This window comes from Trichosurus vulpecula, chromosome 8 (genome assembly GCF_011100635.1).
Source record: "Trichosurus vulpecula isolate mTriVul1 chromosome 8, mTriVul1.pri, whole genome shotgun sequence".
Lineage (NCBI taxonomy): Eukaryota > Metazoa > Chordata > Mammalia > Diprotodontia > Phalangeridae > Trichosurus > Trichosurus vulpecula.
In genome coordinates, this window is record NC_050580.1 from 42,278,733 (window position 1) to 42,302,370 (window position 23,638).

At 39.8% G+C, this 23,638-nt stretch overlaps 1 protein-coding gene across 4 annotated transcripts in view; it reads right to left on the minus strand.

The window, feature by feature from the left end:
* CCSER2 (coiled-coil serine rich protein 2) overlaps nucleotides 1–8,096 on the minus strand; it is a 150,986-nt gene extending 142,890 nt beyond the window's left edge. For 3 of the 4 annotated variants that reach the window (XM_036769604.1, XM_036769607.1, XM_036769606.1), the window contains exon 1: nucleotides 7,776–8,096. The gene's annotated coding sequence lies outside the window, so the exon portion shown is untranslated. The remainder of the gene's footprint in view (nucleotides 1–7,775) is intronic. The other variant, XM_036769605.1, reaches the window with a different exon arrangement.
* Nucleotides 8,097–23,638: the final 15,542 nt, after the last annotated feature.

Sequence of the window (23,638 nt, forward strand, 5' to 3'; positions counted from 1 at the left end):
ATCAAGCTACTCTTAATGAACTAAAGTCACTCACTATGCCCTGACAAATTAAACCTCAGGACAAATTAAAAGAGCCGACATCTAGGACTACTGTCACTGTTAGTGGTCTTTGAAAGATCATGAGTAATACAGAGTGAAATGAGCAGAACCAGGAAAACAACATACGTGGTGGTTACCACAATGAAAGGGGAAAGAAAAAAATTTAAGCTAAACCTGTTTTAATTAATTGTAATTAATTTGGTCATTAGTTATAATGACAAAATTTGTACCTGGATAAGAGTTAAGAAAAGGCACTTCACTCCTTTGTTTGCAGTGATGAGGATGGGTATGGCACATTTCATACACTGTAAGACTCAGCTGATGTATTGATCAGTTTTACTAAACTTTTATCTCCCTTATTTTTTGTCACAAGGAGACTAGCTCAGCTGGGAGTGGAGAAGAGGGAATATATGCAGAAATTAAGGGGTTATAAAAACAAAAGATATCAATATCAGAATAACTGTTTAAAATGCAAACATCTTGGAGAATCTGTTTTCCCTCAACCTGTCAATAAGACTGAGATAGGTAATGACCTTAATCGGTTTAAGGTGTTCCCCATCTGAATCTAAGTACCACTTTCCTGGGGTTTAGAACTCCTCAAACTTTGTTCCAGTTTCTCTATAGAAAGGCCTTTGGGAAGAAGAAAAAGGATTTAACACCCTAATATTACCCCCCTAACTATTTACCAAAAGTTTGATCAGGTCCAGATACAGATAAGTCTGGAAAAGACTTCAAATAAATAGTTAGTATTCATATAGAACCTACGTTGTGCCAAATATTTCATTTGGTCCTCAAAACAACCCTGGAAGATAGCTATTATTATCTTCATTTTATAGTTGAAGAAACTGAGGCAAACTGAAGTTAAGTGACTTGCCCAAGGTCACATAGCTTTCAAGTGTCTAAGACTGCATTTGATCTTATTAGGTCTTCCTGATTCTAGATTCAGTGCTTCATCCACTTTATCACCTAGCTGCCTCACTTCAGACTATAAAAATGTGTATTTCTTAACATTTTCTTTAATTATGCTTCCACAGCATTCTTGCCCCTAAACCATACGGCCTCTCAGCGGTAGAGCATCATCTACTTGCAATGTAGATTAAACAATTTTCTCCCTAAAAGGAAGTGAAACCATTCAGAGATGTGATCAATACAGAAAACTAGAGCTTGAGCCGTTAACTCAGGCTTCCTTGTCATTTAGACCTTAAAAACCCAGCCAAAAGAACAGACATCGACACACCCTTTGGTCCCACTCCTTCCACACAGAGGCAAGGGGAGCTAGTGAGCTAGCTATACTAGAGCTAGATTCTTGCTGAATATCTTTTTCTATGCTCCTGTTAAGTAAATGTTAGATGCTTCACAAGTGCCTTGCAGCTCGAATCCTGAGCCTGAACTTGACTGGCATCAGGCCCAACCCTGGACATTCTCTCCTTACAGAATGAAGAAACTAAGACCCAGACGTATAAAGTGACCTGCCTGTGGTCACAAAGACAATTTGTAAAAGATAGAATTAAGATTTTTCTATCATGCCAAATACCTGAAGTACCAGACTACCCACCAGTTCCTCCATTTAAAATTCTGCTTTTCCTCAAGCAAAAAGTTGCAAGAAAAATGTATAATTATTATTTGATTTTGCTTTACTTAATTGACAGTACTGAAATAGTTTTCATTACAAATGTATGGCATTTTGGTTAAATGGGTTCTTTTGAGCTAGACTGTACATCTAATCGCTATTACTAGTATGCTTCCACGGGAAAATACATTCTGAATTCAAAACAATTACATTGCAAACAAAGTTTTGGAAAGCAACTTTTGAGAATACAAGTTAGACTTCCTAGAATTCTTTTTTTCTAGGGAAAAAAACTTACATTAGAACAAATTTTTGTTTCTCGTACAGTTAAAATGCATTATTCATAGCATATTCGGTAAGCTTTAAAAAAAATAAAGTTTTCTAAAGGGTAATCAAACTTAGCACTAAATCAACCTTATTAAAACAAACATATCTTTCCTGATCTTCCTTAATTCAAGTGTCTTCTCTCTGCTAAAATACAATTTAACCTGAATATATCTTTTTTTTGTACATATCTGTCTGGATGTTGACTCCCCCTTTAGACTGTGAATTTCTCAAGGGCAGGAACTGATTTTTTGCATCCCCAGTGATTAGCATATAGCAGGTGCTTAATAAATGTTTACTAACTGATAGATCAACCACTGCAGCCAATAAGAATTTGTTTTTTTCATGGGTGAAAAGACAGTCAGGGATTAACAAATTAAATGCTAGTATCCATGAAATTTCATAGGATCACAGAATTAGAGCTGGAAGGGACCTTAGAATCCACTGAATACAAATCTCTCATTTTACAAATGAGGAAATTGGAGGCCAGAAAAGTTAAGTAACCTGAGGAGAGATAAAACCCCAGGCCTTCCTGACTCAACATGTGCATCTAAAGAACTACAGCCAAAGTTCTCAAAGTGTGATCCAGGAATTCCTGGAAGATCTAAGACCATTTCAGAACACCTGCAAAATGAAAAACTATTTTCATAATAATACTAAGATGTTTTCACTTTTAATATGGTAAATATTGATAGGTATAACCCAAATAAAAGAAAGTTTTGAGGGGGTCCTCAATAATTTTTAAGAGTATAAAAGGGTCCTGAGACTAAAAAGTTTGAGAACCACTAAGTGAGAAAAAGGCCTCTATGACACTAGATCACTTCTCTGTGGAGAATTTAAAAAAACACATGGACAAAAATTCCACAAGATGAAAAGGCATGGATGAGTGGTAATCCGTACTGACAGGAGTACTGAAGCTTTATTCCTTTTATAATAAATAACATCTTGTAGTTTACTAAATGACATCCTAATGACCAACATGGTCACCTTCCCAGTGACATAAATTGTTGCCAGGGAGTAATTTCTAGGTCAAGATGTTTTCAAACTTTTGAAATCACCTGGTCTATCCTCTTCTCCCTAGAGCAGAGGGTCTTGAGTTTTTTTAGGTCATGGACCCCTCTGGCAATCTGAAGCTTGTAGACCCCTATTCAGAATAATACTTTTTAAAATGTTAAATAATTGAAGGAAATGCTAAATTTCAAAAAGAGGTCAGTGAAAATAAAGATGAAATTTGGTTCCTGTCCAACTTCTAAGACCCCTTGAAATCTACCATGGAACAGAGGAAAACTGTAGATCCTACGTTAAGAACTCCTACTCTATAGTGACTCAAAGTAGATTCTTATTATTCCAATACAGTCTACATCATTGAAGTCATTTCATACTTCTCTCTTTTGTGCCAAATAATCTCAATGCTTGGGTCTTGTAAAATCCTTTAGTCATCTAATAGACTTGCTATCAACTGCCTTCAAGGAGGAGAGGAGGACACAAGAATTCACTTACATAAATCTTCAAAGATGGTAAGACTGGAAGTGAGACCATGAAGTTTCTTTCAGTCTGTAATCTCTGGTAGAGTATCTTGTAAATCTCTACATTCTGTGTGCTCTGTGGTAAGATTCATTTCCTGTGCCTAAACGAATGATTGTCAGATACAAGCTTCCTTTCTGGTTTTTAAGGGCCTGATTTCTCTTACATTTAACTTGATACCACTTACTGGCTTAAAGTACTGTATAGTGTGTAAAAGTATATTATTAGAAAATAAACTTTGTGTCCTAATACCAACTTTATCATAAATCTACTCAGTGATTCTAGACAAGCTAGTGTTCTAGATAAGACTATGACCTCAATTTCTCAGCAACTTATATGAGGATACATAAACGACTAAAAATGCTAAAAAGTATGACATCAAAAATAATAGTACATATCTAAAATTAGAGTCACAGAACCCGAGTTATAATCCTGGCTCTGTTACTACTTCTGTGACCTTGGGCAAGTCATTTCATCTCTTTAGGCCTCAGTTTCCTGTTCTTCATCTATAAAATGACCTTTTAAGGTCCCTACTTACTCCAGAGAAGTGAATCAAGACCACTTCATGGGAAGCAGTAAGGATCAGGAGCTACAGTAACAGGAGTAGCCACCCACAGGCTTATCTCTGGAGACCCAACCTGAGTCTGAGTGCAAGCTGAGGAAGTAAACTTAATTGGGTGGGTGGGTGGGGGGGGGGGGGCAATTAGCAACACTGTCATGAAATAGGCTTACATTACTCAGGGTGTGCCTACATATGTATATGGATTTAACCTGCAGGCTTTGTCTTCTCTTCAGAAGTTTCAGGGGTAATTTCCCCAGGGATCACCCGCTGCCCTTTCCATCACAACCACATATTACTTCTAACCCTAGGTTTCTTTCCTTCCTTCCTTCCTCCATACCCTACCCTGCCAGCCCACAGCTGAATAGAATGTTATCTTCACCTAGACCTTCATGGCCCTGAAATAAGCCCACAACCATCTCAAATATTCTAAAGATTTTTACTGCTATCAACAGGTGGAAAACAACCCAAGAGCAAAAAGCCCTACTTGTTACTTGTCTCCCACCCTCTATTTCTAAACTGGAAATATAATAATGGCTCTTTAGGTTCACAAGGCACTAAGAAAAATATACCATATTTCATAAGAAAATTCACACTTAGGATAGACTATACATTTTAGTTGGAAGAACCACGAATTAACTGGGAAGCAGTGAGTTCCAGATACTCTGACAAGGAAGAAGAGAGCTAGTGACAAAGAATAAAAGGTAAAACACATTTGTATTTTCGGTGGACATAAATGACCACTTGCAGGAAGATCTAGACAACTGCTTTCTCTTTCTTTGAATTTCCTTATACCAAGCAAAAGGATTTTAAAATCATTCTTCAATCTTAGAGCTATGGTAAGAATTGGAAAGCACTTCTCAAAAAACAAACCAGCAATTCCAATTAATTACCACTAGATGACAGGCTAGTACCTTTAGCAAATTAAAATAAAGGAATTAATGACTAGAAGATGTAGACCATGCAAAATGATGGGTTCATCACTAGAAGAGCAGCAAAAAGTGTTCTCTAAGGTATCTGCCAAGTAACGCTGTTTATGATTATCCATATGGGTATCAAAATTCCTCTCCCAGCCCATCAGGACAGCCCTTTAAACCTCGTAATCCCCACCCCACCCCCAAACTTAGCACCTAACACAGTTCATTTATATTAAGTATGCACTTAATTCAGGGATTTGGATCCATGTCTTGACTATGCTCAGAATGATTCTTGGTAGAGGATAACATTATATCTCCAAGGAAAATAAGGAACTCTTGTGTGGCACAGCTCCATTAAAGTCCTATTTTGATACCTCATCCTGACAGAGAAATGTCCTGAGTCCTGAGGTTCTTGAACACTATGCCAGTGAACATAAACTCTGGCAGATTTTACCAAGGCAAAAAGGCTTTGAGTATGGTCCTAGCAAAAGGAAGACCTAAAAGCAAGTCAGTTCACAGAAGCTCATTATCTCCAAGGAAATGGACTGAAGGTAATTTTTTTCTTTCCCAAAAAAGCAATTCACATGACCATCTACAAAGATACGGAAGGGCTTCAAACTTTGTCAGTGAAGGGAGTGAACACACATGGATGAAATTATCGAACCTTAAATACATTACTTTGACACTAGATTAAAAGATCATTAATTACATAAAATTTGAAAATTCTAGCTAAAGGGTTTACAAAAAGCTGTATTTCTGTGGATAGAATTAAAGATGAAGCCTAGGGTTGAAGAAAATAACAATAGTGAAGAGAACATGGGGAAAAAAAAAAAGGTAACAACTATGAAGAAAGTGATGAAGGAATGACAGATGGTCAAGAGGTTTGAGGTTTAAAAATTGGAAGGCATTAGTAATAACTCTCGGAAATGCAGAGAATCTGGAAGGCCTGCAATTTCATAGGCATGCAGAACTCCCAATGTGAACATTCCCTCCATCAATGCAGATGAGTAACTCATCTGTAACTTAAAGCATCTTGGAGAATTGCTTGGGACTTCACATCCATAGGTTGTTTAATTTTGCTATGCTGCCTTTTTTTCCTCATTCTTTTTTATTATTTGTTACAAGGGAAAGTTCTTTGGGGAGGGATATATTTGGAAATGAAAGTGATATAAAAACAAAAGATATCAATTTTCAAAAAAGTTTAAACTATGCCTGGGGCACTGTGAGGTTAAGTAATTTGCCTAGTCACACAGATAGTTTGTATCAAAGGCAAAACCCAGGTCTTCCTGTTACAACTTCAGGGGTATTTTTCTTAAAAGTTTATATTCTTATGGTGTAGCAACCATGGTCATCAAATACAAATGTTATCATTTGGTAGTGTCCTGTTAAATTTAGCAATCATTCCATTAAAATGGTACAGCCAGATATAATATTATTTGCCATAACACAGATTAATTACAAAGTTCACTGTACGTAGCATAGTATCAAAGAAATGATGCAGCCAAGAAGATAACAAAATCTACCACAAAACTGTGGTCTAAGAAATCTGGTTACTGGATACTCTTGCCAAAAGAAAAATTGCTTGTGTAACATTTTAATGCACAGAGGAACCTGGCAAGGGTCTGCCTCCATCAATTTATATAAATAATGATTTACCTTTAGTCAGCATATTTTCTTCTATTATAGATTACTATCGATTTAAATTTTTACAACTTATATATCTATTTGCCATCTGTCAATTTCTTCCTAAGTTTAGAAGAAGAAGCAAAGGTACTATTTGATATGGGGTATGTTGAAGATAGAGAAAAAGAAAGCAAGCTATGAGAGTTTTGTTATTGTGAGAGGCGATATTGTATACTGTAATAGATGGAAAATGGAATTGATTTTGCAGCCTAGTGTTGCTAGCTCTGTGACCTTGGGCAAGTCATACCACCTCTATAGGTCTCAGTTCCCCTAATCTGCAAAACCACTGGAGTGGACTGGATTTCCAATGCCCCTCCCACCTCTCAATCAATCACTCTTTGCCTCTATGATCTACATACGGATATGCATATACGCATTTACATATATACAATTTATCTAACCTAGGGGGATGAACAGCTGAGTTGTGTTTCCTTTGGCTATATAAACCTCTGATCAAAGCAAGAGGAGGTGCCTAAAAACAGATTTCTGAACGACTCAGGCCTCATCTTGGAAAACAAGCCTAATTGGCTGGCTAGTCTACAAAGATGAATTTGCAAGTATGAAATTCAAGATCAAGTGCAATCACCAATAACCACTACAAAGGATCCATCCTTCCCTCTTTCTGGGCCAAAAAAAAAGTGTCGGTGAAGCGACCAGAAGATAAAGGTCTCGGCAATCCAATTCAAACCCTGACATCTCCGGCAATGTGATCCATCCCAGTAAATTGCCTGGCACGATGTGGAGTTTGTTTTTTGGGTGCCCCGAAGGCCTGCGGAGGTCCCCTGACTCCTCTAAAAGGAGCCCCAGCCTTTTCTGAATCTTTTTAGCAGGAGAAACGCTGGATGCTTCGGCTTTATAAATAGCATCCAGGCACCTAATGCAAAAAGGAAGAGCTGCCCCCCCCCAAGCCGCAGGCCCCCCAGAGCACAGCCCATGACGAGGTCCCAGCCCCCCGACACCCCCACGTGCCCTCCGAGGGGCGCCAGGATGTTGGGTCGGCCCCGCCTAGAGCCGCCCAGGGCTGTGGGAGGTGGGGGCCCGCGGGGCCCGAGCCGCGCCCTCAGCAGTCACACACCCACCCACCGGCCCCGAGCCTGCAGAGGAGGCCCACGACCCCCGGGGGGGGGGGCGCCCCACCCGCTCCGCCCCCTCAGTCACTCACCCAGGGGAGGTCGCGGCTGCGGGTCCGGCTCGGGTCACCGCCGCCGCCGCCCCCGGGCCGGGCCCAGCGACCGCCGGGTCAGCGGGGGAGGAGCCCAGGAGGTGAGGGACGGATGGTGGGAAGGATGGAGCGCCCCCGACGCCCGGCAGTCACATGCCCTCCGGCCCGGCTGGGCGCGCCGCGGCTGCCTGGACCCAGTGTTCGTGTTCTCCTTCGCCGCCACCGTCGCCGCCTCCGCTCCCTCAGCCTCCTCAGGCTACTCAGCCGCTGCCGCCCCTTCCTCGCCTCCTTCCCACCCCTCCCTCCCACCCTCCCCGGCCTGAGCCCCGGCCCCGCCCCAGGCGCCCCGCGGGCACGCACGCGCAGCCGCCACTCGCCCCGCCCCCTCCGAATCCAGGCTGCGCATGAGCAGCCAGACACGAGGCTGACCCCGCCTCCGGCATGCCTGGCCCACCTCCCCTAACTCGCCCGGCAGAGTCGGAAGAGCCCTTCCGAGTCCAGCCTCCTTCCTGACTGACACTCTCCAGGCCCCGCCCCAGGTCCCGCCTCCGTCCTACCTGATAGGCTTCTAGGCCCCGCCTCCTCCCAGCCTACGCCCTCCCGGCCCCTTCCCTGACAGTTCTCCAAACCCGGTAAATCGGGACCGAGGTCCGGGCCCCGCCCCCGTGCTGCCTGTTAGAACCTAGGCCCCACCCCCTTCCCGGGTGCCCCGCCCCCACATCGGCCCGTGCACAGACCTCCTCCAGGCAGCTCCTCTGCGGACCTCGCTCTGCCCTTCCTTCAGGAGCGGGGCGGGGCTGGGCGGGCCGGATGGAGGCCGGGGGGAGGGGGGGTGCCGTCCTCCCCAGCCCAGGTCCGGGAGCTCTCGGCGGCGCTGCGGGCGTGCCGGGCTGTTTGACCTTGGCCTTGGCTGAGGCCGTCCCCGGGACACTGCGGCCGGTTGGGAGGCTTGTTTCTTCTCTGCGGCCCCTGCCCTGGGGCGGGGCGGGCGTCCTGGGCTGGTGACTGATCCCCACGTGCGGGGCCTGGCCTGCCGCCTTCCTTAATCGCTGGGGCGTGGGGCGTGGGCCATCCCTGTAAACCCGGCTGGTCCTCAGACCCGTACCGGCACCACGGCGAAGAGAGCTCCCCCGGCCTCCTTCCGAAAAGCAGACAGCCGGGCAATCAATCAGTCGTCCCTCGGACGGGCCGCGAGCATTTCTTCAGCGCTGGGCTGGAAGGCTGGGCTCCTCTTTGTAAGGAGCTTGCAATGACTACAACCTCAATTTTGTTCCCCGCACCCTGTGACTCGGCTTAAGCCCTTAATCTCTTTTCGGTTTCACAATCCACGGGATCCCAGGCTTGTGGAAGAACGGGGAGATACAAGTAAAGGGCTGGAAGAAACCAAGCCTGTGCAGGAATAATAGGTATATAACACATTCGATTCAAAAAACACCTGCTGTGTACCCCAGCAGCCAATGCTAGGCCCAGAGGATACAAACTCAGAAAATAGAAACTGCCCCTGCCCCTTGACGAAATGAGAGAGAAGGAAATAGTTTAGTCTTACCAAATCTACTTTCACAGTATGTTTTAAGTGCCAGGCCACGCGACTAGGCTGAGAGAGGACAGTGATTAACAAAAAGGTTCATGTTGCTTTTTTAGAGAAAGAAGAAAACCGTGGAACAAGGGAAGGGGAAAAAATGATTTTTGTTTAAGGTTGTGACAGGCCATTTATGGTTCCAGCTGCCAACTTCTAATATTTCTCCGAGTTTCCCTGGGCATCAGAAGTGTAAAATTACCAACTAATAAACCATCATGGTAGATACGTCCCCAAAAGCATGAAAGTCTGCCCGATAGATCTCCCAAAGCTGTTCTAAGGATCAAATAAATAGTCTTTATAAAGTGTTTAGAACAGTTCCTGTCACCTAGTAAGCATCATATAAATGTTGGCTATTATTGTTAACAAACGAGGAAGGGGTTACTGGTCATCTGATCTTCCTTGGGCACACAGAGGTATCACCAATCAAGCCATATCAAGCTAAAGAGTAACAGCCAGGAGGCTCCAGTCTGAAACCATTTCCTTTTTTAAAAGGTCCATGAATCATTACCTCCTGTGTGAGGAGCCAATAAGATTTGTTATCTCAGTGCCCCATAACCCTGAGTCACCAGTGTGGTGAAGCATCAACAGGGTCAGTTGGAACGTAGAAAGACAGCATAGTCCACAGAATGACCCTTGTAAACCCATTCAGTTTCTTCTTCATATGGAATGAGCAGTTCCAGGAGGTAGTGAGTTCCCACCACTAAAGATCTTCAAGAAGAGACTAGATGACTCTTGGGGATAACAAGGATCATCAGTGTTGAGAAGGCAAGTTTAGTTAGGCAAGTGAGGCAGGCCCAGAGAAGTGGAGATTCTTGTCAAAAGTCACACAGAGGTAGCATTTGAACCCAGATCATTTGATTCTAAATCTATTGCTCTTTTCCATTGAACATGCTGCCTCTAGGAGTCTTCCATGTCTTCTTTTACAGGCTGCTAAATTATCTATTTTGTCTTTATCATTAACCAAAGAGAAATCTGTTTTAACTTGGTCCAGAGGTATTTTACATTTATGTCACTTGGCTTATTAGTTGTAGAATAATTATCAAAATTGAATGACTTGGGTAGAGGGAATGATTGAATATTATAAGCTGTCAGGATAGACCTTTGTGTGATTTATGGCTCAATCTGCCATCTTGAATAAAAATGAAGGCCAACAAAAGTTCTCAAATCAATATATCTTCTATAATTGGTAATGGATTTCTGAAATCCACTAACATGTCCAACCCTTTTGTTCATCATCTCAACCTTGGACCATATCAATAGCCTCCTAATTGGCCCCACTGATTCAGATCTCTCCCCTTTCATCTCCCACACAACTGACAAAGTGTGCCTTTGTGTGTCACACACAAAGTATGACAAAAATATGCCTAAAACACTGTCACTGCCTTACTCATTAAACTCCAGTGTCTCCTTGGTGTATGTAGGGTCAAACGCAAACTCCTCTATTTAACATTAATGCTTTCACAGGCTGGCTCTAACCCACCTTTCCAGCCTTAATGGCATTGATCCTCTTTATCCTCATTATCTATAGTCCAACCAAATTGGCATAGCACTCTTTGTGTCCACACTTTTGCAATGACTCCCCTGCCCTCTCCCCCTGCACCTTTGATTTCCTTCAAAATTCCTGGCACACAATAGGGGCATTTGCCTCAGATGGAATCTCCTGTATCTGGCCTTTCCTTATCCCTTCCCACCAGTTGATACCTCCCTCTTCATCCCTACTCAAATTCCTTTGTATTTACTTTATTTTTTGTATGTACTCATGTATGTGTATATTGGCTCCCCAGAAGAATCCCTCTCTCTCTCTTTCCCTTTCTCCCACGCTCTCATTCTTTTCCTCTATACTGCCTTTCCCTCTCATCCTGTCCCTTCCCGTTCTACTTCTCCCTAAGTTTTTGTAACATGCTGTGGGGCAGAGATGTAAGTATCAAATTTCGCACCTGGAAAAAGGGACAAACAGCTTTTTTGAGGGTAAAGCATATTTTAAAATAAACTAATTCTTGATATGAAAATAATACAAGAAGTAATTAAAATAGATTCAATTGAGTTGCAGGAGAGCGGCTGAAGGAGATCAAGCTTTTGAGTTCCAAATTTTCTCCCCTTCCCTCCCTTCCCCTCCCCAAGATGGCATTCAATCTGATATAGTCTCTCCCTCTCTCTCTCTCTCTCTCTCTCTCTCTCTCTCTCTCTCTCTCTCTCTCTCTGTATATATATATATATACACACATATATAATATAATATGTATGTATGTATGTGTATGTGTATGTATGTATGTATGTATAATTATAACCAATGGAATAAACCACGGGAAAGAAGAAACAAAACAAAAAGAGAAAGAGCAAATAATGTGCTTTGATCTGCATTCAGACTCTTTCTCTGGATGTGGATAGCATTTTCCATCATGAGTCTTTTGGAGTTATCTTAGAACCTTGCATTGCTGAGAAGAGCCAAGTCTCTCAAAGTTAGTGCACAGTTGTGGCTGTAACTGTTTACAATGTTCTCCTGGTTCTGCTCCCCTCACTCAGCATCAGGATAACTTAGATTTCTTCCTTTGAAAACTGCCTCTTCATATCCTTTGACCATTTATTAATTAGAAAATGGTTCTTATTCTTATAATTTTGAATTGGTTCTTTATATATCTTGGAAATGAGACATAAAAGAAACTTGTCACAAAGATTTTTTTTTCATTTTCCTCTTTCCCTTCTAATTTTAGCTGCATTAGTTTCATTTGCATAGAAACTTTTTAATTTTATATAATCAGAATCGTCCATTTTATCTTCTATAATGCCCTCTATTCCTATTTGGTCATGAACTCTCCCTCTATCCATAGATCCTAAAGGTAATTTCTTCCTTATGCCTCTAATGTATTTATCATGTTACCCTTAATGCCTAGGTCATGTATCCATTTGGAGTTTGTCATGGTATATTACGTGAGATGTTGATCTAAACCAATTTTGCCAGTCTGCTTTCCAGTTTTCCCAGTAGATTGGACAAACAGTGAGTCCTTCTCCCAGTAACTGATGTCTTTAGGTTTATCTAACACTAGGCCACTAGGTTTGTTTCCTTCTATATGCTGTATACCTAATCTACTTCATTAATCAACCTCTCTGGTTTTTGACCGGTACAAAATCCTTTGAATGATGATTGCTGTACAATAGAGTCAAAGAACTGATACTACTATGCCTCTTCTCTTTCCATGATTTTTCATCATTTCCGCCAAGATTCTTGAACTTTTACTCCTCCAGATGAATGTCATTAATACTATTTATAGCTCTATGGGGAATTGATTTGGTAATTTGATTGGTATGGCATTGAAATAAGTAAATTAATTTAGGTAGTATTGTCATTTTGATTATATTGACTCAGCCTACCCATAAACAATATTTCTCCAATTATTTACTTCTGTCTTCATTTCCATAAATATTATTTTGTAATTGTATTCATGTCATTCCTGTGTGTATCTTATTAGGTAGATTACTAAGCATTTTGTACATTCTGTAATTATTTTAAATTGAATTTCTCTTTCTGCCTTGCTAGGTTTTGTTGCTGACATACAGAAATACCAGTGACTTATGTGGATTTATTTTATATTCTACTAATTTGCTGGTTATTATTTCAACTAATTTTAGTTGATGCTTTAGGGCTCTCTAAATAAAGCATCATATCATCTGCAAAAAGCAATAATTTCATGTACTCTGCCTGTGTTTATTCCCTTGATATGCTGCTATTTCTAGCACTATATTAAATAGTAGCATCGATTATGGATATCCTTGCTTTCTCAGTGATCTTATTGGAAAGGCCTCTACTTTATCCTCATTACATATAATGCTGTCTCTTGGTTTTAGATAGTTTTAGATATTTAACAAATTTGTTTTTAGACACATAACGCATCAAGGAAAGGTCCATTTATTCCAGTGTTTTTAACAGAAATGAGTATTGTATCTTGCCAAAAGCTTTTCTCCATCTAGTGATACAATTATATGTTTGTTGTTCTTGTTATTAGTGTGGGCTATTATGCTGATAGTTTTCCTAATATTAAACTACTCCAGCATCCCTGGCATAAATCTGGCCTAGTCATAGTGTATCATCTTTCTGATATGTTACTGTAGCTGAGACGTATCAAACATATAGCTGGCAGCATCACTAAAAAAATAAGTAAAAAATACCGTAGAATATAGAAAATGTCTATATGTGGTTTTCTAAGTCAGTTTACCACCTGCATGTAGGAATGTAAACAGTTTAACCTTATCAAGTCCCTTTTGATTTCCCTTTCTTGTTTACCTTTTTATACTTCTCCTGAGTCTTCTATTTGAAAGTCACATTTTCTATTCAGCTCTAGTCTTTCATTAAAAATGCTTGGCAGTCCTCTATTTCATTGAATATCCATTTTTCCCCCTGAAGGATTTTACTAAGTTTTGCTGGGTAGGTGATTCTTGGTTGTGATCCTAGTTCCTTTGCCCTGCAGAGTATCATATTCCAAGCACTCTGATCCTTTAATGTAGAAGCTGCTAAATCTTGTGTTATCCTGACTGTGGCTCCACAGCACTTGAATTGTTTCTTTCTGGCTGCTTGCTATATTTTCTCCTTGACCTGGAAGCTCTGGAATTTGGTTACAATATTCCTGGGAGTTTTCATTTTCAGATTTCTTTCAGGAGGTGATCGGTGGATCGGTGGATCCATTCCTATTTTACCCTCCAATTCTAGAAAATCAGGGCAGGTTTCCTTGATAGTTTCTTGAAAGATGATGTCTAGGTTCTTTTTTTGATCATGGTTTTCCAGTACTTTTAAAATTATCTCTCCTGGACCTATTTTCTAGGTCAGTTGTTTTTCCAATGAGATATTTCACTTTGTCTTCCAATTTTTTTATTCTTTTCATTTTGTTTTATTGTTTCTTGATTTCTTGTAAAGTCATTAGCTTCCATTTGATCAATTCTAATTTTTCATGAATTATTTTTTTCAGTGAGCTTTTGTACCTCCTTTTCCATTTGTCTAATTCTACTTTTTAAGGAATTTTTTTCTTCAGTGAATTTTTGCGCTTCTTTTTCCATTTGACTGATTCTGTTTTTAAGGCATTCTTCCTCTTTTTGTACCTCTTTACCATTTGGCCTAGTCTGCTTTTTAAGGTGTTATTTTCTTCAGCATTTTTTTGCATCTCTTTTACCCTGCTGTTGACTCGTTTTTCATTATTTTCTTGCATCACTCATTTCTCTTCCCAATTTTTTCTCCACCTCTCTTATTTGATTTTTAGAATCCTTTCTGAGCTCTTCCATGGCCTGAGACCAATTCATATTTTTCTTTGAGGCTTTGGATGGAGGAGCTTTGACTTTGTTATCTTCTTCTGAGTGTGTGTTTGATCTTCCTTGTCACCATAGTAACTTTATATGGTCAGAATTTTTTTTTCTACTGTTTGCTCATTTTCCCAGCCTACTTCTTGACTTTTAACTCTTTGTTAAAGTAGGGCTGTGCTTCCAGGGTGGAGGGCATGCTGTTTCAAGCTTTATGGGTTTTGTGCAGCTGTTTTCAGAGGTACTTCTAGGGACCTGTAAGTTTTCAGTTCTTCCAAGATGGTATGATCTAAGAAGAGGTGTGTTTACTACTCTCCTGGCCTGTGCTCTGGTCTGTGAGTGACCACAAGCAATCTTTTCTGCCCTGGAACTTCAGTGAGGGTCCTTGCACCACTTGAACTCCAGTGTGCTAGTGCTCCTCCTTGCCTTGGGACTGCCACCTGGGACTCTGTCCCAGATCTGAGTATGGACAAAGCAACAGAGTCCTGCCTCAAAGCCAGTTGCTACTGTTGCTGCAGATTCAGTAACTCTCAAAGGCAGCTCTTGGTTTGCTGGGGTTGGGTCTGTGATGGCACAGCCTACAGTGGACTGTGCTCCACTCTCACCCAGGTGTAATAGACCTTTCCTGCCAACTTCTAAATTGTCTTTGGCTGGAAAATTATTTCACCCCATCTTTTTGTGGGTTCTGCTGCTCTAGGAATTGTTTTATGGCATTATGTAAAGGTGTTTGGAGGGGTTTGGGGGAGAGCTCAGGAGAATTATTGCCTTTTCTTCACCATCTCGGCTCCACCCCTGTTTTTTTTATGAGTTCACTTATGACTTACTAAATTTCTTTTTCTAATATTGGCTTATTTAAAGTCTCTATTTCTTGTTTTCTTAAATTGTACATTTTATTTTTTTTGTAAATATTCTTCTGTTCCCTGGGGTCAAGATTAGTTATTGCAAGTAATCTGAGTTAGCTATCTTTCATTGTTGTTTTCATTCATATTATTGTAATCATGTTTATTGTTCTCCTGGGTCTCTCAGCTTTGCTCTATATTGGTTCACATAAGTCTTCCCATATTTCTCTTAATTATTATTTGTCTTTTCTTCTGGCTCAATAATAACCTATTCCATTCATGTTAGTAATATTTAAAGAGATGTGCTAACAGAACACATATTTAAAACTGTTTATCCTGGAAATCTTCCCTACATCATTTTGTGGCCAGAACCCTGTTTTCTCTGGTTGGAAAAATATTTTTTCCTGGACCACATCTTGGAAATGGGGTCAAGGGGAAATGGTTTGGGTACATTTTTTATTCCGAGAGAGGAGAGCTCCTTTATAGACTTCTGTCTTTCTGGTATATATCTATATGGAACTGGAGGGATTCAGAGGCATGCTCTGAGTTAGTCATCTCACCAGAGGGAAATGACCACTAAGACAAGCTGCCTTTAGCTTAGTCTATGTCAGAGGCCCAGCCTAGACCTACTCTACAGATCATGGCTTCCTAACCTTTTGTGTCATGAACTACTTTGGCAGTCTATTGAAGCCTATAGACCCCTTCTCAGAACGTGATTTGTTGTCTACATTCATAATTGAAGGAAATGCTAAACATCAAAGATTAGTAGAAAAAATAAAGATGTCATTTTTTCCCATCCATGTTCATGAACCCCCTGAAATCTATAATAACCCCTTCTATAGTGGGATTAGTCAAGGAAAAGACACAAATTCCTCACACGTTGTCCTTCACCAGCTTTCCAACTGTGATTCTGTCTAGCTTCTTCTGCTGTAATAACCTCTCACAGCTAGAATGGGATCACTTTTCTCAGGTTTCTTTCTTTCAGAGGCTAATTGTCAGGTGCCTACACTAGAGGCATCAACTTGCGAAAAGAAGCCTCATCTATATTGCCTGAGTGATTATTGTTCCATCCCTGGATTTTCCAGTCTCCCTATCTCTGCATTTGACAGTAAATTTCTGTGACTTGAGACATGGTGGGTATGGCTTCAGCCAAGCTCACATAGATTTGTTTACTCACTCTCTTGTGTCTGTATTCAGTCTGAATGTCTGCCAAAAAAAAATACTAATGCAATCTTGGGCTCCATTAAGAGTAGCATAATGTCCAGAACATTTCGATTGCATTCAGAGTCTAATAGCACCCAGGTAATAGTCTTGCTGCACTGTGCCCTGGCCAGATTATATCTAGAATATTGTGTAGAGAGGCAGATTTTGCCCGAGAGAAGTAAACCTTTTTAGCAACTGGATCTGTCCAACAATGGAATGATCTATCTTTAAATGTAGTAAGCTCAAGAAACTGGATGCCCATTTCTTGAGCTTATTGTAGAGAGGATTTTTGTTCAGATGTGAATCTGAGGTGTTCTTTTATGTTCCTTCCACTTATATCAGTCACATGTGTAGTCCCAAAGGAACAGATCCCTCTAGAAAATGAACCCTCCATCTGTGCTAGGGATTCCATTTCTTCCTATCTCCTCATGCATTTTGTTTTCACATATTACTCACTAATATCTTAAATCCCTCCTTATCTAATAGCTTATTCCCATTTACCTTCAAAGATGCTCAGATCTCTCATATTTGAAAAAAAGGCAATTAGAAAAACACCTTAACTCAATTCTACCATTTCAACAATTTTTAATTCAGTTTTTAATTCACATTCATTTCATAGTCAAACCAGTATCTATATCTATATCTATTTCTACTTCTTTATCACTCATTCCCTTGTCTTTCTGAAGTTTCACTTCCATGCCTATCACTCCATTTAAACTGCCTTCACTATGGCCACTAATCACCTCCTGCTACTTAATTTCCACAGTCTTTTTTCAATTCTACTTCTTCATAATCTCTCTGTTGAGATCATGAAACCATCCATCATTCCTTTCCTGGCTCTGATTCTAACTCTCTGGTTTTCACACCATGCCTCAGCTGCTTTCTCACCCCAGAGCTTCCCTCAGCATTCAGATGATAGCAGGTTATAATTCTAGACTCGGTACTAGACAGACCACATAGCATCTTAAACCTGAGTACCACATTCACAAGCTGGATCTCCTACAGTGGCAGACATCAAAATGCTGAGGACACCTGAAGCTAATTTCTTTAAGGATTGATTGATGGGACTGGAGCATGTTTAGCCTAGTAAACAGGGGACTTGGGAGTGGGAAGGGGAGGGGAAAAGACATGATAGTTAATATCACATATAGTAAAAAGTCTCCACATTAGTATTAAATTCACCAATTATAAGCACATCAAGAAGTAAATCCTGACATCCTTTAAATATATATGAACTTTTAATAGTAAAAAATACTAAAATATAATGAAGCCACAAATCTCAAGACCTATATCTAGATCAAGCTTTTTGTATTTCCCTTTGCCACATGACATAGGCAATGACACAGTCTGTTTCTGAATTTATTAGGCTAAAACAAACTGTGTGCCCAAACTGATAGAGAATGGATTATATTAACATGGGAAACAGTGGGGTACTGTGAAGATAGCACTTAATCCAGAGCATGGGCTCGATCCTCATCCTGTATGACCTTGGGCAAGTTAATTATAATAACTCACACTCGGATAGTATTGAAAGCTTTCAAAGTACTTTACATACATACATTTTCTCATTTGAACCTCATGATAACCATGTGAAGTTAGTGCTATTATATCCTCATTTAAAAGATGAAGAAACCGAGGCTCAGAGAAATTAAGTGACTTGCCCATGCTCACAAAGCTGGTAAATATCAAAAGAGACACAAATCCAGGTCTTCTCAACTCCAAATCTGGCACTCTCTTGCTATATCATGTTGTTTTTCTGGGCTTCAGGTTTCTTATTTGGAAAATGGGGGAGGGGAAGGAGGAGGGTGGACTAGATGGCTTCTATTTGTGATCCTGTGAGGCCAAAGCATCATTAATAAATGATTACACAAACCTGTAAAAATTAAATGAGAAAAATATTTCAACTAGCCCATTCTGAAGACCAAGAAGCCAAATTTATTCCCAATCAAAATAATATTTCCTTAGCAATTCAAAAGATCTGTGATTCTGTCCAAATGGGTACTTTTTTCCTTCAGATCCTATACAGTCCTTCCAAGCCTTAGTTGATGGTGTCATGATCTCCTGTAGATTTTGAATGGATGAACTATGAGTAAGCAAAATTGAATATTTAAAGGAGAACAGAGTTATTGTAGCACTTTAGAGAAAAGGAAGATCAACATGGATGAAGTAATTCATCACCAGCTGTCCCACCTTAGGTAATGACAACAGACCTCTCTGAAACTTAGCTAAGTTGGTCCTCAGCCAATAGATGGCCAATTTACCATTGGATCATGCTCAAAATTTTTCCAGCTTGTTAGAACCTACTAGAGCTTGTGTTCCTCTGGCATAATAATGAAGGTTCAGAGTCACCTTAACACCACACTAGGGCATCCCAACAAGTTGTTAGTGAATAATCAACATGGGAACCCAACATGCTTAAGTAGGGATGTGCTTCATGGGGGAAGGTCAAGGCTTTCCACAAATCTGGAAATGAATATGGCTAAATCATATGCCTAGCAAGCCCTTCTGTAGAGAAGACTAGAATTGACTTGCTTGACTAGTCTAAACTAAGCACCCATTAAAAGATAAGAGAAATTCCTTATGATAAAGTAGAACTTCAAATTAGATGGCCTAATCCAAAGCATTACAATTTTAAGAATTTTAAGTAAAATGAAATAATCTTAACACAGGCCAATTGAACCAACTCTCTATTTTATCCTCTCATTTCTATTTAGAGACACAAAAGCCTGTGAATCATCTCAGAGAAGTATTGTTCGAAATTAAAATATCAGGTGCCTTTCTTTTTAAAACAATTACATTTGCTAATAAAGTTAACTCCATGAGTTTTCTCTGGAAGAATGGGCCCACAGTGATTTGAAATGTGAATCAGAGATCTCCTGGGAAACCTTCTATTACCAATCACTGTACAAAAACAGAGCCAAGAAGATCAACTAAATCTTGATTTCATAAACTCTAAAAGCTGGCAGGTACCTCAGAGATCAAGTTTTCCACATATACCTGAGCAAGAATTCCCTCTACAGCATCCCCACAAATGTTCAGCCAGCCTCTAGCTAATGACCTCTCATGATAAGGAACTCATCAGGACCTCACAAGAAAGTCCATGCTACTTTAGACTGCTCTAATTGCTAAGGAATTTTTGTTGTTTTTTTGTTATTGACAGTTGCCATCCACCAAAACCCAGATCCTTTTCACATGAGCTGAAGCTTGCCTCTGTATCTACCATTTTAGGATCATAGGACCTGGCACATAGGAGATGCCTAATTTTTAGGCCTTTTAGTTTTATTGACTGATTGATCAAATTTAGAGCCAGAAGGAGACTTAGATATCACATAATCAAATCCCCTTACTTTATAGATGAGGAAGCTAAGACTCAGAAAGTGTAAATGATTTGCCCAAGGTCATGGAACTGGTAAGTGGCAGAGATAGGATTTGAAACTAAGGTCTATGCCTCCAAAAAATCCAATAATAATAATAACTTTACATTTATTTTTGTTACACATAATATTACCTGTTGTATATAATTTCTCACAGTTATTATTACCATTTATTTTTTACTATATTTATTCTTATTCAATGTCATCTTCCTATATGTGGATTCCAATTTTGTAATCCCAACTCATGTTTTGATGTTCAACATCTTCTCAACTCACCCTAGTTGCCTTTCCCCTATGATTGGAGAGCTGAGGGTAGAGCATTAAATTCCTCCCAAAGCCTTCCTTTATAAGAGGGCTCACACCCTTCAACATCTTCCATCAGCAGTTCTGCTTGGCTTCTACTGCATAGAACACCATGCCACTGCTCTGGGTCCCTCCTGCCCCTCCCACCCTCACTCCTTGATCCTTTTCAGCTGTCTTTGGTGAGTTGTCTGCCCCAAATAGATTGTAAACTCCCTGAGGGAAAAATCTACTCTTTTTCTTATTCTTATCCACATGTGGTACAATGCCTGGCATAGGCACTTAATAAATGTTTATTGAATTTAATTGAATTTTATCATAATAATTATTCTTGTTGCTCTGTGTCATCTGCAAATTTCCTAAGTATATCAATTATGCCTTCATCTAAGTCACTAATAAAAAATGTTGTTTAATTGTCCTACTTTGTCCTACTATAAGGCAGGTCCTTACCTTCCCTCCAGACTATCTTGAGAGGTAGTAGGATTCATAAGCAGTAGTCTAAGGCAAGGGTGTCAGGTGACTATAAGCCAGTCACTTTTTAATTATCTGTTTCTCCATAACAAAATGAGCATAAATAATAGCTCAGCCATAGGATGAGTCTAATTCCTCTGCCTCAGCCTTCCAAGATCGGGCCCCACCCTATCTTTCCAACAACACTAAGAAGAAGCATTTATAAGCGTGTGCATTGTACTGAGCATTGTGCTAGGCTAAACAAATGAAGGTTTCTGCCCATATCTTAGCTCCTGCTTCTTTATAATAGAACCTTTCCCTTGTTCTAGTCACTCTGATATCCCACTCTTCCTTCTGACATTTTCATTCCCCATCTTTTGCCTTGTTTATTGAGACTCTAGAATATTCTCCTACCAAAGCTCAACTCATTGTTCAAGGCCCAATCCAAGCATCACTCCACTAATGAAGCCTTTTGAAATTATTATGGCTCCGCAATGATGTACCTTTTTCTCAAAATGTTACAGGCCTTATATCCCAGGACAGCCAGATGAGGCAATAGACAGAGCACCTGGTCTTCAGTCAGGAAAACGTGAGTTCAAATCCAGCCTCAGAAACTTACTAGCTATGTGACTATGGGCAAGTTATTTAGTCTCTGTTAGCCTCAGTTTTCTCAACTATTAAGTGGGAATAAATATAGCACTTACTTCCCAGGGTTGTTGTGAGGATTAAATGAGGTAATATTTATATTGCACTTAGCAAAGTGCCTGGCACATAGTTTCCTTCTCTTTTTTTTGTACCATACATTCAATTTTATATATTGGTTTGTTCATTCATTCAAACATCCGAGCACCTGTTATATACAATATGCATTTCATTACTTAATTCAACAAATTCAACAAACATGCAATCCCCTGCTCTGCCCAAAACAATATTGTTTTCTATTTTTCTCTTTTCATTTCAAGAATGTACATCTTCATTCTCCAATGAAAGCTTCTTGAGAGACAATATTCTGCCTTGTACTTCTCTTGTATTCCCCATGGTATGTTATTATTTGTTGTTGTGAGTGACTCTTTATTGCTATTAGTAATAAAGTATTGTGTAGTGTTTGCTGAATTCCAGACAGGGTAATTATCTCTGCTTATAGGCTTAAGTTTAGCTTCTCACCACACCTTGGAAACTAAATGCAAAAGAATTATAAGTAGTTTACACAGCCAAAAGTATAAGAACTAGTCTGCTCTCACTGAATTTCTGTCTCATATTCATAGCTCAATGTCAGGGAGAAAATAGTGGAAAAACATTTCAAATCCAGTATACATATATATGTACATATATAAAAATACATATATGCATATATGTGTACATAGAGATACGCGTATATTACACATACATATGCTTCCAAGATGAGTATAATTATTCCTGCCACTCACAACCTACCACTTCTATCCTCCCTGATCCCCTATGATAGAATTCATCCCTAATGTGAGGAGTTTGGTTTTTCATGAAGAAGTAGATACGTGTCTTGATTCCACTTCCTGACAACTAGCTGTTAAGATAGAAATGATAGAGACCTTAAGGGGAAGTGACCACTCTGTATTACAATCTATGGTAAAGAAAGGCTAAGAATTTAACAAAGACTCTCTTGCTATTTTTATGGAAAAGATAGATATAGGTTACACAATAGTATAGTTTAGTGCAAAGATGTCAAACTCAGAGACCTTGGGTCTAAAGAAGGAAAAACAGTGGGACCCAGATTAAAATGTATTTGGGAAATGTTTAACAAACTAAATAAAAATACAATACAATATAAATAATGTTAATTTGTGGCTTCCTAAGTCAAAATGCAGCCCCCACATATATTCATTTCTCTTGGTGCTTGACACCACTGGTTTGGTGATTTGAACCCAATTGGGTGACCAGATCCAAAATATGGTCCTTGATGGTTCACTGTTAACTGAGGTCTCTGTAGTAGTCTCTCAGGGCTCTGCATTTGGCCCTTAGTTGTTTAACATGGCTATTAATGTCTTGATTGGAAGCCAGGATGATATGCTTATCTAATTTGTTAATCACACAAAGCTCAGAAGGATAGCCACATTGAGAGGTAGCTATGATCCACAAAAGTTCCAGTAGGCTAGATTTCACCAAATCTAATAAGATGAAATTTAATTGAGATAAATGTAAATCTTATACTTGAGATAAAATATTTTTTCAGTGGGATAAGGTAGCCAAAAAAGGTGCCTTGAGAAGCATAGGGTTCAGGACTAGGAAGGTGATAGTTCATTGGTGCCCTGTTCTAGTCAGACCACACCCAGATTCTGGAGCTCAGGTCCATGTACCATAATTTAGGATATACTGTGATAAACTGGAGAGTGCCCATAAGAGTGATGATGATGGGGCTCAAGATGATGGCTAAGGATTAGTTAAAAGAACTGATAATGTTAAACTTGGACAAGAGAAGATGTGGAGAGGAGTAGAGGGAAAAGGGCATGATAGATGTCTTTAAGTATTTCAAGGGCTTGTAAATGGTTGAGGCATCAGACTTGATCCCATAAAATAACACTAAGAGCAGTGAATGAAAATTGCAGAGGCAGATTTAGCTTTGATATAAGGGAAAGCTTGCTAACAATCCAAAAGATTCCATTAATTTCTTGGGAGGTAGTGAGTTCCCCTTCCCTAGAGGTCTTCAAGCAAAGGTTAGGTGTATTATGGAGAGGATTCTTGTTCAGGGATGGGTTAGATTATATGGCTCCTGAGACTCCTTCCATCTTGGAGATATTTTGATTTTATGATTTAGAGGAGATAACCATTGGAGCAAGGTACTAGAGAGGGTAGGATAGA